This window comes from Diabrotica virgifera, chromosome 3 (genome assembly GCF_917563875.1).
Source record: "Diabrotica virgifera virgifera chromosome 3, PGI_DIABVI_V3a".
In the NCBI taxonomy this organism is placed as follows: Eukaryota; Metazoa; Arthropoda; class Insecta; order Coleoptera; family Chrysomelidae; genus Diabrotica; species Diabrotica virgifera.
In genome coordinates, this window is record NC_065445.1 from 156,476,800 (window position 1) to 156,491,783 (window position 14,984).

General features: G+C 36.1%; 1 long non-coding RNA gene across 1 annotated transcript; it reads right to left on the bottom strand.

Moving 5' to 3' along the window:
• Positions 1-6,339: 6,339 nt before the first annotated feature.
• LOC126882161 (uncharacterized) lies at positions 6,340-8,553 on the bottom strand. The gene is made up of 2 exons (XR_007697188.1): positions 8,303-8,553; positions 6,340-6,521 (listed from the first exon to the last, which is right to left on the bottom strand). It is a non-coding gene; the product is annotated as an uncharacterized LOC126882161 (long non-coding RNA).
• Between the last annotated feature and the right edge of the window lie 6,431 nt (positions 8,554-14,984).

Consider the following 14,984-nt stretch of genomic DNA (forward strand, 5'->3'; position numbering starts at 1 on the left):
CTTTTTCTGAACCACTTCATTCTGTATTCACGTAGTATCGGACATCGTCCCATGAAATGCAAAATATCTTCCACCTCCCTCTCATTACACAAAGCACACTTTTTCCTATCATCAGCCCTACCAGGTCTATCATTGAGATACAATACTCCACATCTAATCTTGAATATCCACCTTATATCATTAAAACTCACCTCATCCCTCATATAACCCATGACAACGCCTAGTCCCATTAACTCTCTATAATGATTGCAGAAATTTGATCTAGTTGCTCTCTCCACTGCTCTTTCCTTTATCCCAACACGAATGGCTCGTATCACCTGTTCCAACTTATCCTCCCAAAAACTCCTATTTTCCCACTCTGTGTTAAATTCCACTCCCCATCTCTCTCCCAAGTTTTCCCAATCTCTTCTCCAACCACAGTTAGCTCTTATCATTTCCTGAAGCAGAAATTTAGGCAGACGTCCTTCCTCATACTCTAAAACTCTCTTGACATATTTTTTATGCAACTTCATCGTAAATAGATACACATGCTCAATGTTGGTTTCTAAATCCAACATATAGTTTGGACAGTAACTCGGAATATTTAACATTTTTTTTATAAAAAACCTTCTTACCTCCTCAACTTCCTTAAATTCCGCCAATCCCCAAACTTGAGCACCATAAGTGAGAATAGATCGGACTACCCCTTCATAAATACGCACCTTAGATGATAGTGGAAGATTCGCCTTAGCTAAGACCTGTCGCCAAGCCATGTTTATAGCTGCTCTAGCCGCTCGTCGTTTTTCGATAAAGTGGGAACTAAAAGAAAGCCGCGGTGTTAGGTTCACTCTCAAATAGCCATAATTATTAACAACTTTCACCACTTCTCCATTTATTTTCCACTCTTCTTTAATTTTTCCACCTCCTTGTCTAAAAACCATAATTTTTGTCTTGTCCATGTTGATCTTCAAATTCCATAGTTTGCAATACTCCCCTAATTTATTGATCATAATTTGTAAACCTCTCGGGCTGCTTGCTAACACTACCATATCATCAGCATACAGCAATATTCTAATGATAAATCCGTTTAAATCAACGCCTCCTCCTAGAAAGTCATGTAAGTCATTAAGAAATAATGCAAATAGCAGCGGACTAAGAATGCAGCCTTGTCTAACTCCCATCTCACAGTCAAACCAACGTGACGTACCATTCGTTCCCCATACTGCAGATTGTGTTCCTGTAAAAATGCATTTGATAATTTCCCGCATTTTGGAAGACAACCCCATACAACTAAGCTTGTAATACAGCGCTTGTCGATCAATCGTATCAAATGCTTTACTGAAGTCCACAAACAAAGCATAGGTTCTTTTATAACCCCTTGCTTTTCGTATTTTAATTATGCTTGTCAAGTTAAACAGTTGGTCAACTGTAGAGTATCCCTCTCTATACCCTGCCTGGTATTCCAGTAAAATCCCTGACTCTGCCCACTTTTTTATTCTACCCAATAACAAAGATGAAAACAACTTGGCTACTGCGTTCAGGTAACTTATTCCCCTGCAATTCATTACATCGTCTGCCGCACCTTTCTTATGCAAAGGAAAAATTATCGCATCCCGGAAAGAATCTGGAACCGAGGCTCGATTGAACATTGCATTAAAAGCAACCAATACCTTTGCTTTGCTAGTAGCTGAAAGATTTTTATAAAACTCAGCCGGTATCCTATCGGTACCAGGTGCTTTATTATTCTTTAGGCTTATGAGTGCTATATCTAACTCCGTCATATCAAAACTCACATCTATCCTTTCATCGACAATATAAGGCTCTGCATAACTTAGTTGGTCCGAGGGAAGTGCTGGATTTAGGAGACCCAAAAAGTGCAGACGAAATGTCTCTAAGGGGATTGCTGCACATCTCGAACTATTTTTAATTTTAAAAACACCTACCAAAGACCAAAACTCTTTAGAATCACGTGCTCTACTTAAATCCTCTGCCACTCTCATGTAATACTCTCTCTTTTTTCTTTCGCAAGTCTGTTTATACTCTCTCTTTCTCTGCAAATAAATATCTCTCACATATCCTCCACCCGTCTTCCTAAACATATTTAGGAAACTCATTACCTGCTTTCTCAATTTCCCACATTCTCGATCAAACCATACTTGCTTACCTTTTTTATTACTCCCTCTCTTACCTCTCTGTTCGTGTACTCCTCCCATCTCGGCGGTTTCCATAATAATTCTTTGCAGTTCCTCAACAAAACTTTCAGGCCTCATCATATTCACGTCTATCCGCTGAATACGTTCCTCTATTTTATTTTCAAAATTTCTTGCATCTTGTTTTGTCCATCTAAGTTTAGGTAGTAACGGTAAAATGTCCTCATTTTGTATCTGCCTCTGACCTCTCACCATCTTGAGCTCCAGGATTATTGGCTGATGATCTGAAAAGTATTCACAACCTACTGAGAAATCCCCCAATCTCTGCACTAATGCCCTTGAAATGCACGCCAAATCTATTACAGAGCTCCCCATAGTACCTATAAAAGTGAGTTCACCCTTATGATCACCTGGAGTACTACCATTCAAAATTACCATATCATTTTCCTCACAAAGTCCTATAATCCTCCTTCCCTGAGCATTGGCTATTTTGTCTTTAGATGTTCTTACCGGTTCTAATACACCAACGTATTCGCACCCTTCTATCCCTATATCTAGACTAGACTCTTCTCCTATTCTTCCATTTACATCTCCAATCATTACAATCGATTCTCCACCTCTCTGCTCTGTGATGTCAACAACAACCCTTTCCAAATTAAAAAAATCTCTATCCCACTTTTCTCCTGGTCTTAGATATACTGGTACTATATCTACATCATGAGATAACATGGTCAGTTGAATTACCATCTGTCCCTCTATCTCGATATACCTAGGTTTCAATTCCGGCTTTATCCCACAGATCATTCCCCCACTAGCCCTACCAAATGAGCTTGTTCTAGTGGCATGCACAACAAATGTCCTAAAACTATCAGATAAATTATCATATACATAACTAGAGACCTTCTCAACGTGAGTTTCACTTAATATAAATATATGAAAACTACTTACATATTCATTAAATTCTGGTGCCCTGAGCAATGTCTTAATCCCTCCTACATTATAATACAATATTCTAAATGTTTCAAAAGTATCGATAGACTCTAAATAACTCTCCCTGCCTTCTTCACTGACCCTTCCCCCGACTCCATCTGTATGGTATCTTCTACTTGTTGCTTCGCGTCCATGTTTAAGTTCAAACTGATGTTCCAGTCCTTTAATAACTTTTCAGGCCCATTTTCTGTACCGCACATTAGGCCCAACTGATCATCCCAAGAATATCGCACTGACTCTATCAAAAGTTTATCAAATACGAGTTTCACCATAATTTCACTGTTCTGTTCTTTAATCTTTTTCATGACTTTTCTTAATGTTGCTCTTTTCCACCTAACCTCTTTTGTATAGTCTCTGTCAACATAAATCCTGGTATTTTTAAGTTTCTTTATATTCTTAAATACTAGCGCTATGTCGTCATCCCAAGGAATGTGTGCGATGATCGAACCGTTTAACCTGGATGGACCTAGTGGATGTGCCCTATTCACTCTGATTTCTTCCTGCATTCCAAGCATATCTGAAAAAAATCTTTTAATGACAGGAATACAAGGTTCTCTACCGGAATGATGCAATCCCCTGAAAATCAAGTTGTTTCTTCTTTGTCTCCCTTCATGCTCTATTAATCTTTGTTGCTTCACCTCATCCCTGGTTCTTAGATCTCCCAACTCACCCGCAAAATTAGCAACTTGACTCTCCAGAAGCAGTACTTGTTCCTTTAACTCATTATTTTCCCTTCTTAACCTTGAAATTTCCGCTCTTAGACTGTTTATATCTTCTTTGGTTGCTACGTTATTTAATTTTATCTCTATTGTATCCAGTCTTGGATTTAATTTTGCATCCAATGATTCTTCCAGGACGCTTTTTAACTCTTCCCTGTTAATCATGGCTATATTACTCTTACTCTGACACAACGGAGATACTTCGCTTCTTGACCGCTTATTGTTTGGTGTTGAAAAGTTATCAGCGTCCTTACTCATTTAAAAATGACAATATTATGCATTGAGAATCAAAGAAATAATTGATAAAAACTCCAAATCAGGTGCCTGTATAAACAGCTGTCACAGCGATAAATAAATAAACAATTACACGTATTATGTTTGGCATAACTACCTGGCGTTCACTATGCTTATCTATTGGTTGTCATTTAGCAACAAGAATCTACAGGTCGAGCAAGTCTCGTAAATTTCACGATTGCGAGCCACGTTTCACGCAACCGTGTTTGCGTACTTGTGTTTCGAGTTGCGTGGTCGTGCGGAGTTATATTTACCAATTCGCGCAATCGTACTTGAGACGCTGTGTCAGGTGAGGTGTTTGAAAATTTGTGTAACTTGATTCTGCGGTGTGAAGGTGGTTAAACTTTTGGTTTATTTTTTTTCGCAGAAAATTTTTAGATGAAGTAATTGTATGATGAAGATAACACAGAAAATACAAGAGGGCAGCATACTTTGCAAAACAACTGTTACAATTTGAAATCAACAAGTTGTTGTCTTGCAGGTAAAAAATGTGACTTTTTAAAAAAATTATATCTTGGAAACTAAAAATTATTTTTATTTATAATTGAAACATGTAAAAGTATAGTACTCTCAAAAAAATTTCAGCCAAAAATATTCATTTTTGTAGAGTTGACTGCAATTTTTCGACAACAGCCCTTTTTTGCGGTGAGCAGCATAACAAGTCCAGTCTCATCTGAAATCAAAGTTTCTTGTAGTTTATACCTCTGGCTAGTGAATGAACAAAGGATTTTTTATTAGTTGAGGTCATTTTTGTTTTATAAAAAAAACTACTTTAAAAATGAGAAAAATTGGGGTCAAAAATGTGTTTAAACTTATGTAAAATCTTCAAATTTCATTTTTTTAATTCCTTCGTTCATATTCGTAGTATAAACTACAAGAAACTTTTTGATTTCAGATGAGACTGGACTTAGTTATGCTGCCAACGCAAAAAAAAACTTAAACTCTACAAAAATGAATATTTTTGGCTGAAACTTTTTTGAGACTACCTTAAGTACTATACTTTTACATGTTCCAATTATAAATAAAAATAAATTTTAGTTTTCGAGATATCGTTTTTTAAAAAGTCACTTTTTTACCCACAAGACCTATGCAACCCCTTAAAAAAATGTTTCGAAGAATATGTTTGATGGCCAAGATGCATACATATATTTAGAAGGAAAGTTCCTGATTTATGTAGTATAATACATAATACCAAAGAGGAAGTAGCCCTAAGCGCCGGACTCCACTTGCGATTTGTAGTTGTGAAGATTGAACACATTCTTTCAAATAGAAGTCAATCCATGATTATTTAGTCACAAATGGATTGACTTGTATTTGAAACAATGTGTTCAATCTTCCTGATTACAAATCGCAAGTGGAGTGCGGCGGTAATAACACCAAAATATTCCATATAGGTCCATAGAAGGTACACAGACATTGAAAAATTCCTGGAATATCCCCGAAAACATGTTCCCTGAACATCCCAGGAAAATCCTGTGTCAGCATTTTAAACATTACCTGAATGTCTTATTGGAACATTCCATGAATGTCCACGAATATTCTCTGGACATTCAAAATATATTTTGTAGACATTCCCTGGATATACCAGAAATACAGTGATGAGCGCTCTAATAACCGGCAAAATAGCACAAAAGATGTATTAAGTAGTGAGATAAAAAGACATTGTATACATTTAGATTGTATTGATTGTGTACCACCTTCAGACGTATCAGACGAGTTTGGAAACTACCACTGTCACAGTGACAATTTTAGTTGACATACTCCTCCGATATATGTGTAAAGGTGGGATCAATATAACGTAAATTTAAAGGTTAATTTCGCTAAATTTCCCAGCTCGACTAGTTTCATTTCTTTTTATCTCACAACTAAATATGTTGCCCATATTTTGCCGGTTATTAGGGCACTCATCACTGTACATCCTTGCTGATGTGACAATACCTCCTATCTGTTTTTTCATGAGTTTTGTATGAGAGATGGAAAAACATGTTTTAAGGTCACCTCCTGTGTTCATATGTAAGTTTTGACTTGTTTTGTAGTTCATAGATAGTTTAATTTACTACAAAACAAGTCAAAAAATATCATATGAAAACAGGAGGTGACCCTAAGACAAGTTTTTAGTTTCTCTTACAAAACTCATGAAAAAAACAGATAGGATCTATTATTACATCACTGACGATATGTGGCCATACCAAATAATACATCCTTGATAAATATAAACATTTTTATTGAACAAAATCTTTTCATACATTTTTTTAATGCAATTTACTGATATTCCTAAATATTTCAAAAAAATGTGTCACATTTGCTTTGTAAACCTTTCTTTTGCCTTTCGTAGCCACATATTCCGTTTCCTTCCTGGTTTTTTGTAGACCACTTCTCTCAGCTGATTCTAAAAAAAAAATAAAATAAATGGTAATTTTTCTATCCTTTACAATTAACAATCAGAAGAAATATTATTTACAGATAATGATATGCATAATAATAATAGGTTTGTTCTAGCATCAGTTTCAAACAGTTTGAAACCATCAGCGAATAGTGGACCAGCGCGAGTAGAGGGGATCGCACTGGTGACTGTATTATGTTCTTTTACTGACCAACTGTTTGCTGACGGTTTTTGACTAGTTTGACTGTTTGCTAGAATAAACCTAATAATAATGAATATTTTGTATTTTGACAATGACATCTGATGTGGAAGTCAAAACATTAATAAAATTATTTTTTCAAGTTAACTTTCACATGCGTGTCTTAAAATTGTACTTTTAATACTTATATCATAAATAACTATTAAAACTATCTTAAGAGGAAACTGTATCGATCAACAAGTAGCGAAAATGTGTTCCAAGATTGCGGCTGTAATTTTGAATATTTTTTCGAGATATTTGGCACACATATTCTTAATATAATAAAGAATGGCGGTACAGAGCCCAATTTGAAAAATATATTAATATGTGGAAATTACTCTGTAATTAAATACAATATAAAAAAACGAGCTTGTACCGCCATTAAGAAGAACAAAAAATACACTTTCTTCAAATACAACTTTTTTATCCGATTTTGTGTTATTTTGGAACTACTAAAATTTTTTATTTCATTAGTAGTTCCAAAATTACACAAAATCTAGGCATCGGATAAAAAAGTTTATTTGAAGAAAGTGTATTTTTTTGTTCTTCTTAATGGCGGTACAGGCTCGTTTTTTAAATATTGTATAATTACAGAGTAATTTCCACATATTAATATATTTTTCAAATTGGGCTCTGTACCGCCATTCTTTATTATTTTACGAATACGTGTGCCAAATACTTCGAAAAAATATTCAAAATTACAGGAACACGTTTTGGCTACCTGTTGATCGCTACTGTATTAACTTAAAACATTGTAATTTGCTAAACCAGTATATTTTACTCTACTACTACTCTACTAGCTACCTCATTTTCCACTGTTTCTAAAGACTTGTTTACATGGGTAGAGTTTTGAGGAGAGTAGAGGTAGTACTCTACCAAAAATGGCTTGATACCATTCACATGAGGAGAGTACAAGTATAGTACTGATGCTAGTATAGTGAAACCGATTTTTGTATTTTTAAACACTCTTGATTATAAGTGCACCTTAAATTCTTAATTTTTTGCTTAAGCTCGTTTACTCCAAAGCCCCCTTTGCCATTCTTTCGACGATTTCATCCTGCGCAGCTTGCTGCAAACTTTTATTTCTGTAGTATACACTACCTAAATTCCATAAACACTGGTATTCGCCGTATTATAGCTCTACAAGTTTTAAAGTTTCATCTTCGGTGAACTTCATTTTCACTATTTACACAAAACACAATTCCAGCCAGAATGACAGTGCCCCCATGTACTCTCCTACCTACTCTATTCTGCCGTAATTGAGCGTGTTCCATGGGTAGAGTGTGCAGCTGAGTAGACATTTTGGCAGTAGTGGTGGTCATAGAGTAGTTACTTTGCCATATGTTGCTAGTCACTCTACTTTAACTCCAACTATACACTCTACCAGCTATTCTACTGTGCTGAGCATTTTTACAGGTAGAGTTACTCTACTCTATCAAGTACTTGCATCATTACTCTACCCGTGTAAACAAGTCTTAAATCTACTGAATGAAAATCTACTTAATCTTAATCTACTCTTAATGAAAAATGTCTAAAATCATTTACCCACCTAGTATTATTGTAGAATTTAAGACAGTCCAGTGCCTTATAAATAATTTCAATATGAATATTTTTTCCTTTAATTCTCCTTTGATACCACTCCATTTTAGATTTTGGGGAACTTATTTCATTGTGTTTATAGCCCATATTTATTGAAGGAACCCAATCTGGAGATTGTTATTATCGATTAAGTCGGCTGGTTTTCCTATTTTCCTATAAGATTAAAATGTTAACATCTTCAAAAATCGTTACTGTTGTAATTGTAACTTACCAGATATAATCCCTAATAGCACAAGGACGTCCAATGGACGTCCATTGGACGTCCTTCACGGACTTTAGGGACGTCCTTTGGACGTCCGTTTTCGTCCGAGGAACGTCCTTTATACGTCCTATTTTGGTCCAAATGTCGCGCTACCGAACGTCCATTGGACGTCCATCTAAGGTCCGAGGGGACGTATATTGGAACTTAATCGGACGCAAATTGGACCTTAATCGGACGTCCTAGGGGACGTAAATTGGACCTTAATCGGACGTAAATTGGACCTTAATCGGACATAAATTGGACCTTAATCGGACGTCCTAGGGGACGTAAATTGGACCTTAATCGGACGTAAATTGGACCTTAATCGGACGTAAATTGGACCTTAATCGGACGTAAATTGGACCTTAATCGGACATAAATTGGACCTTAATAGGACGTAAATTTGACCTTAATCGGACGTAAATTGGACCTTAATCGGACGTAAATTGGACCTTAATCGGACGTAAATTGGACCTTAATCGGACGTAAATTGGACTTTAATCGGACGTAAATGGGACCTTAAGCGGACGTAAATTGTACCTTAATCGGACGTCCTAGGGGACGTGAATTGGACCTTAATCGGACGTCCTAGGGGACGTGAATTGGACCTTAACAGGACGTCCAATTTTGGTCCAAAGGCCAAGTTGTTAAACGTCCAATGGAGGTCCACCTAACGTCGGAGGGGACGTTCGGTGGACGTCATTTGGGCATTCATAGGATGTCCCAGTTTGGTCCAATGTCTTGCTGCTGAACATCCATCTAACGTCCTGGAAGGTCATTCGGTGGACGTCTAGCGACGATATTTAGACCTGTGGAGAATGTATTGTGGGAAATAAAAAATATATTTTTTAAGGAACTTATATTTCATCTTATATCAAATTACAATTATTGGATATTACAGTATTTACATTAAATTACAATACACTTCTCCAAGAAATTAACGCACCACCTTAAATATGGGGTATATTTGATGTCTCGTATTTCCTAAACCTGTTGTCCCATCTAAGTGATGTTTTTATAATATTATAGCCTAGGCTATAGGTTACCTCCTTAAGCTTGTCATGCTGTAATATATGTATATTATATCATATCGCTCTCTATAGTAATGTGATATAATATATATTACAGTATAGCTCCCTGTGCATGTCAAGCATAAGGAGGTAACATATTCTAGGGCCTAGGCTAGAATATTATAAAAAAAAATCACCTAGATGCAACAACAGGTTTAGGAAATTCGAGACATCAAAAATGCCCAATTTTTAAGGTGGTGCGTAATGGGCTGTATATACAGGGTGTAACAAAAATACAGGTCATAAATTAAATCACATTATTCTGGGACCAAAAATAGTTCAAATGAACCTAAGTCGTCGCTGGGCCATCGAGGTGTAAACATCGTTAAAGCGCTCCGAAAAACCGGTGATTAAGAATTCTAATTATCTTATCAACAACAATAAAAAAAAACCCATTAGCAATAAGTGAGAAAAACAAAACAATATGTTCCCTTCGGGGAATCTTATTGGGTTCAGAAATGGACAACCAGTTTATCAACAACAAAACATACAGAGTGATCCAATAAATTTACAAATACCACAAGCAACCAATAACCAACTACAGTGGCAGCCAACAATGATGAAGCAACCAGAAAATGCAATGAACATGAATATGCCAACTATGCAACAACAGTATCATACAACTCCTATACAGACAGTAAATACCAACCAGTTCAGCTCTCAACCAGTTCAGCAGCAAATGCCGACATCAAGTAAAAATAGTGCAAATATCGAAGACAGAGAAACTCACTATATGACATCAACCAGTGAAGATGAAGAAGAAAATCAGACAAACAGTAAAAACGCTTGGCAAGTCATGGGAAGCAATAAAAGAAAGAAAATACATAACAACAAACCAAATCCAAGCGAAATTGAAACAGGTAACCGATTCCAACCGCTGTCGAAAGAAACAGAAGAAAATATTGGAAACGTCGAAACCAACAAAATACCAAAACCTCCACCAATATTTGTACACGGGGTACAGGATTTCAAAGAGATGACAAAGCAATTAGAGGAAATAGCCAAAAAAGAAGAATACCAGACAAAAAGTTTAATAAACAACGTTGTCAAAATAAATTGTGAAACACCAGAAATATACCGAAAATTGGTTAAGGAGTTCAAGGAAAAAAATATATACCATCACACGTACCAACTAAAAGAAGAACGAGCCTACAGAATCGTGATCAGATACTTACATCACTCAACCAATACTGATGACATAAAAAGTGAGCTATCTCAGTTAGGGCACAAAGTGAGAAACATAGTTAATGTAAAACAACAAAAAACCAAAGAACCACTTAATCTCTTCTTTGTAGATTTAGAACCCGCGCAAAACAACAAAGATGTCTATAATATAACAGGCCTACAGAACAGAGTAGTACACATAGAACCTCCACGAACTCAAAAAAACAGTATAATACAGTGCATGAGATGCCAACAATATGGACATTCCAAATCATATTGTAATAAACCATACGTCTGTGTAAAATGCGGAGGCTCACACAATACCACCACGTGCAAAAAGTCAAAGGAGACGCCAGCCATATGTGCGTTATGCAATGGAGGCCACCCAGCCAATTACAAGGGATGTGATCACTATAAGAAACTTACCAAAGGAAGCAATAAAAACAATGGAGAGCATCAAAACCCATCAGCAATCTACACAAATGATATATACACAAGAAACACACAACAACTATCCAATCCACTGCCCCAGGGCATGAGCTATGCTGAAGTAACTAAACGCAACCAAACAGAAGATACAACCACTGTGTTAAACAAGTTTTTGGAAGAATTCAAGAATCTATTCAACCAACTAATCCAACAAAATAGCATGGTCCTCAACATGCTTACCATGCTTATGAACAAAATGAAATAAATGGCTAAGTTTCTTCGAATAGCCCAATGGAATGCCAACGGCCTTCCAAGCCATACAGAAGAAGTGAAAATATTTCTAGACATAAATAAAATTGACATATTTTTAATTAGTGAAACACACTTCACAAACAGAACTTATTTTAACATACCTAAATATAAACTATATCATACTGAGCATCCTGACGGCACAGCCCACGGAGGTACAGCAATACTCATCAAAGAAAATATTAAACATCATGAACTACTGAAGTACAAAGAAGAACACATACAAGCAACGACAGTAAGCGTTGAAGCACTTCCATATAATGTCAACGTAACAGCTGTGTACTGCCCTCCTCGCCATAATCTAAAACGAGAACACTATGAAGAATTTTTCCAAACTTTAGGACCAAAATTCATTGCTGGGGGAGATTACAACAGCAAGCATACCTTGTGGGGGTCACGACTTATAACAACAAAAGGCAGAGAACTGGCACATGTTATACAAAATAAGAATTACTAATTTATCTCAACGGGAACACCAACATACTGGCCGACCGATCCCAACAAAAAACCAGATTTATTGGACTTCTTCATAACAAACGGTATCGGTATAACTTATACAGATATAACACCAAGCTATGACCTAACTACTGACCATAGCCCAATAATAGCAACGGTAAGTACAACAGTTATCACTAAAAAACCAAAACTCCACCTGCACAACAATAAAACAAACTGGGACACTTACCGACAAATAATTCACGATACTATCGAAATAACAACGAGGCTGAAAAAACCGGAAGAAATAGAAGAGGACTATAACAAATTTATAAACATACTACAGTATGCAGCTAAATCAGCTACCCCACAAAGTAGTCCCAACAGAAACATAAGTAATATACCTTTAGAAATAAAAAAACTGGTAGCTGAAAAAAGAAAGGCCAGATCTGCATGGCAACGAACACACACACCAGACAGCAGAACAAGATACAATCGCATCAGCAACAAATTAAAATCAAAGCTGCAAGAAGTCAAAAATGAGTCATTTACGAATTATATCACCAATCTTTCAAGACAAGACAACTCTATATGGAAGCCCATAAAAAGTAAGAGAAAGCCAATAACAGCATTACCTCCAATACGTAAAAATTCAACACCACCAGGACCATGGGCAAAAAGTGATAAAGAAAAGGCTGACCTATTTGCCGAGTATTTAGCAGAAGTTTTTACTCCACTAAATGACGACCAAGTACCAGAAGCGAACCAAATATTAGAAGAACCACTACAGATACAGGACCGAATAAAACTATTTACTCCAAAAGAAATTAGAGACGTAATTGCCACCCTAAACCCAAAGAAGGCACCAGGCGAAGATCTGATAACCGCAAAAATGTTAAAAGAAATACCCAAAAAGGGCATAGTTAAACTACTGCACATATTCAATGCAATACTTAGATGTGACTACTGGCCCAAAGCACTCAAAATTGGACAAATAATTATGATACCAAAGCCTGGCAAAAACCCTCTAGATGTCTCATCATATAGGCCTATCAGCTTATTACCAACAATCTCCAAGTTGCTTGAAAGACTTATCCTAAACAGAATAAATGCAGAAATAAATCCACAAAATTGGATCCCAGATCATCAGTTCGGATTTCGACAAAGCCATTCAACGATACAACAATGCCATCGCATAGTCAACGCCATTAACCAGTCACTTGAAAATCAGCAGTACTGCACAGCAGCCTTTATAGACATCAGTCAGGCTTTTGACAAAGTCTGGCATCCAGGCTTGTTATGCAAAATAAAAAGAATTCTTCCAGCAAGTTACTACAACCTACTGAGAGCCTACCTACACGAACGGCAGTTTAAAGTAAAAGTTAATGAAGAAGTCTCGGAATACAAGCCTATTCACTCTGGCGTACCTCAAGGGAGCATACTAGGACCATTATTGTACATACTATATACATATGACTTGCCTACAAATGATAAAACAACCATCGGGACATTTGCAGACGACACTGCTATTTTTGCCAAGCATGACAATCCTATTGCAGCAACACAAAATCTCCAAGAGCATCTAAACTCACTTGAAATATGGCTGAAGAAGTGGAAGTTTAAGGTAAACGAAACAAAATCATCCCATATAACATTCACTCTCCGGACTGGAACCTGCCCACCAGTAACCATCAATCAAATAAAAATACCACAAAGTAATCAAGTCAAATATCTAGGGCTACACTTTGACAATAAACTCAACTGGAAACACCATATAACAAAGAAAAGAATGCAACTTGACCTAAAAACCAAAGAACTTTACTGGCTCATTGGAAGAAATTCCCATCTTTCAATAGAAAACAAATTGCTAATATATAAAGCAGTGATAAAGCCAATCTGGACTTATGGCATTGAACTGTGGGGCTGTGCTAGCAAATCCAATACTGTGATTATCCAGAGAGCGCAATCCAAGATACTTCGAGCAATAGTTAATGCACCATGGTATGTATCAAACCAAACTCTACACACAGATCTAAAAATTCCATATGTAACCGAAGTCATCCGAGAAAACAACAGAAAACACCACAACAAACTAGAAGACCATCCTAATCCACTACTTCATCCACTACTGCAACCTGTCCACAATAGAAGACTAAGAAGAAGCTGGCCCTCCGACCTAAGAGGTAACTGAGGAAACATCGCTGGATGTTTACCTCTCCACGTCACCACATTTACAATAATTTAATTTAATGTAAGACCAACAAATTGACTTATAGATGTTTGTTTTATATCTGATTGTCAATAAAGGGAGATAATAAAAAAAAAAAATGAACCTAACTTACCTTGTACAAATATGCACATAAAAAGTTACAGCCCTTTGAAATTACAAAATGAAAATGGATTTTTTCGATTATATCGAAAACTATTAGCGATTTTTTATTGAAAATGGACATGTGACATGTGGCATTATTATGGCAGGAATATCTTAAAGAAAAATTATGGTGAAATTTGTGCACCCCATAAAAATTTTATGGGGGTTTTGATCCCTTAAATCCTCCCAAACTTTTGTGTATGTTCCAATTCAATTTTATTATTGTGGTACCATTAGTTAAATTCAATATTTTTGTTTCTTAGTATTTTTCAGATAAGGCAGTTTTTATCGAGTTGCGACTTCTTTTTTAATATGTCCACGTAAAAATTTTATGGGGGTTTTGTTCCTTTAAACCCCCCAAATGTTGTATGTTCCAATTAAACTATTACTGAGGTACCATTAGTTAAACAGAGTGTTTTCAAAACTTTTTTGCCTCTTTGTATTTTTTCGATAAGGCACGTTTTATCGAGTCTGGCTTCTTTTTTAATATGGTTCAAAATATACCTAAAAATGTAAAGCATAAATAAGTTTGCATATTATTACCAAGTCTCCATAATCGTACTTAACCATATACAAATATGTGGTGGATTTGACAAATATTCACAATATTTCG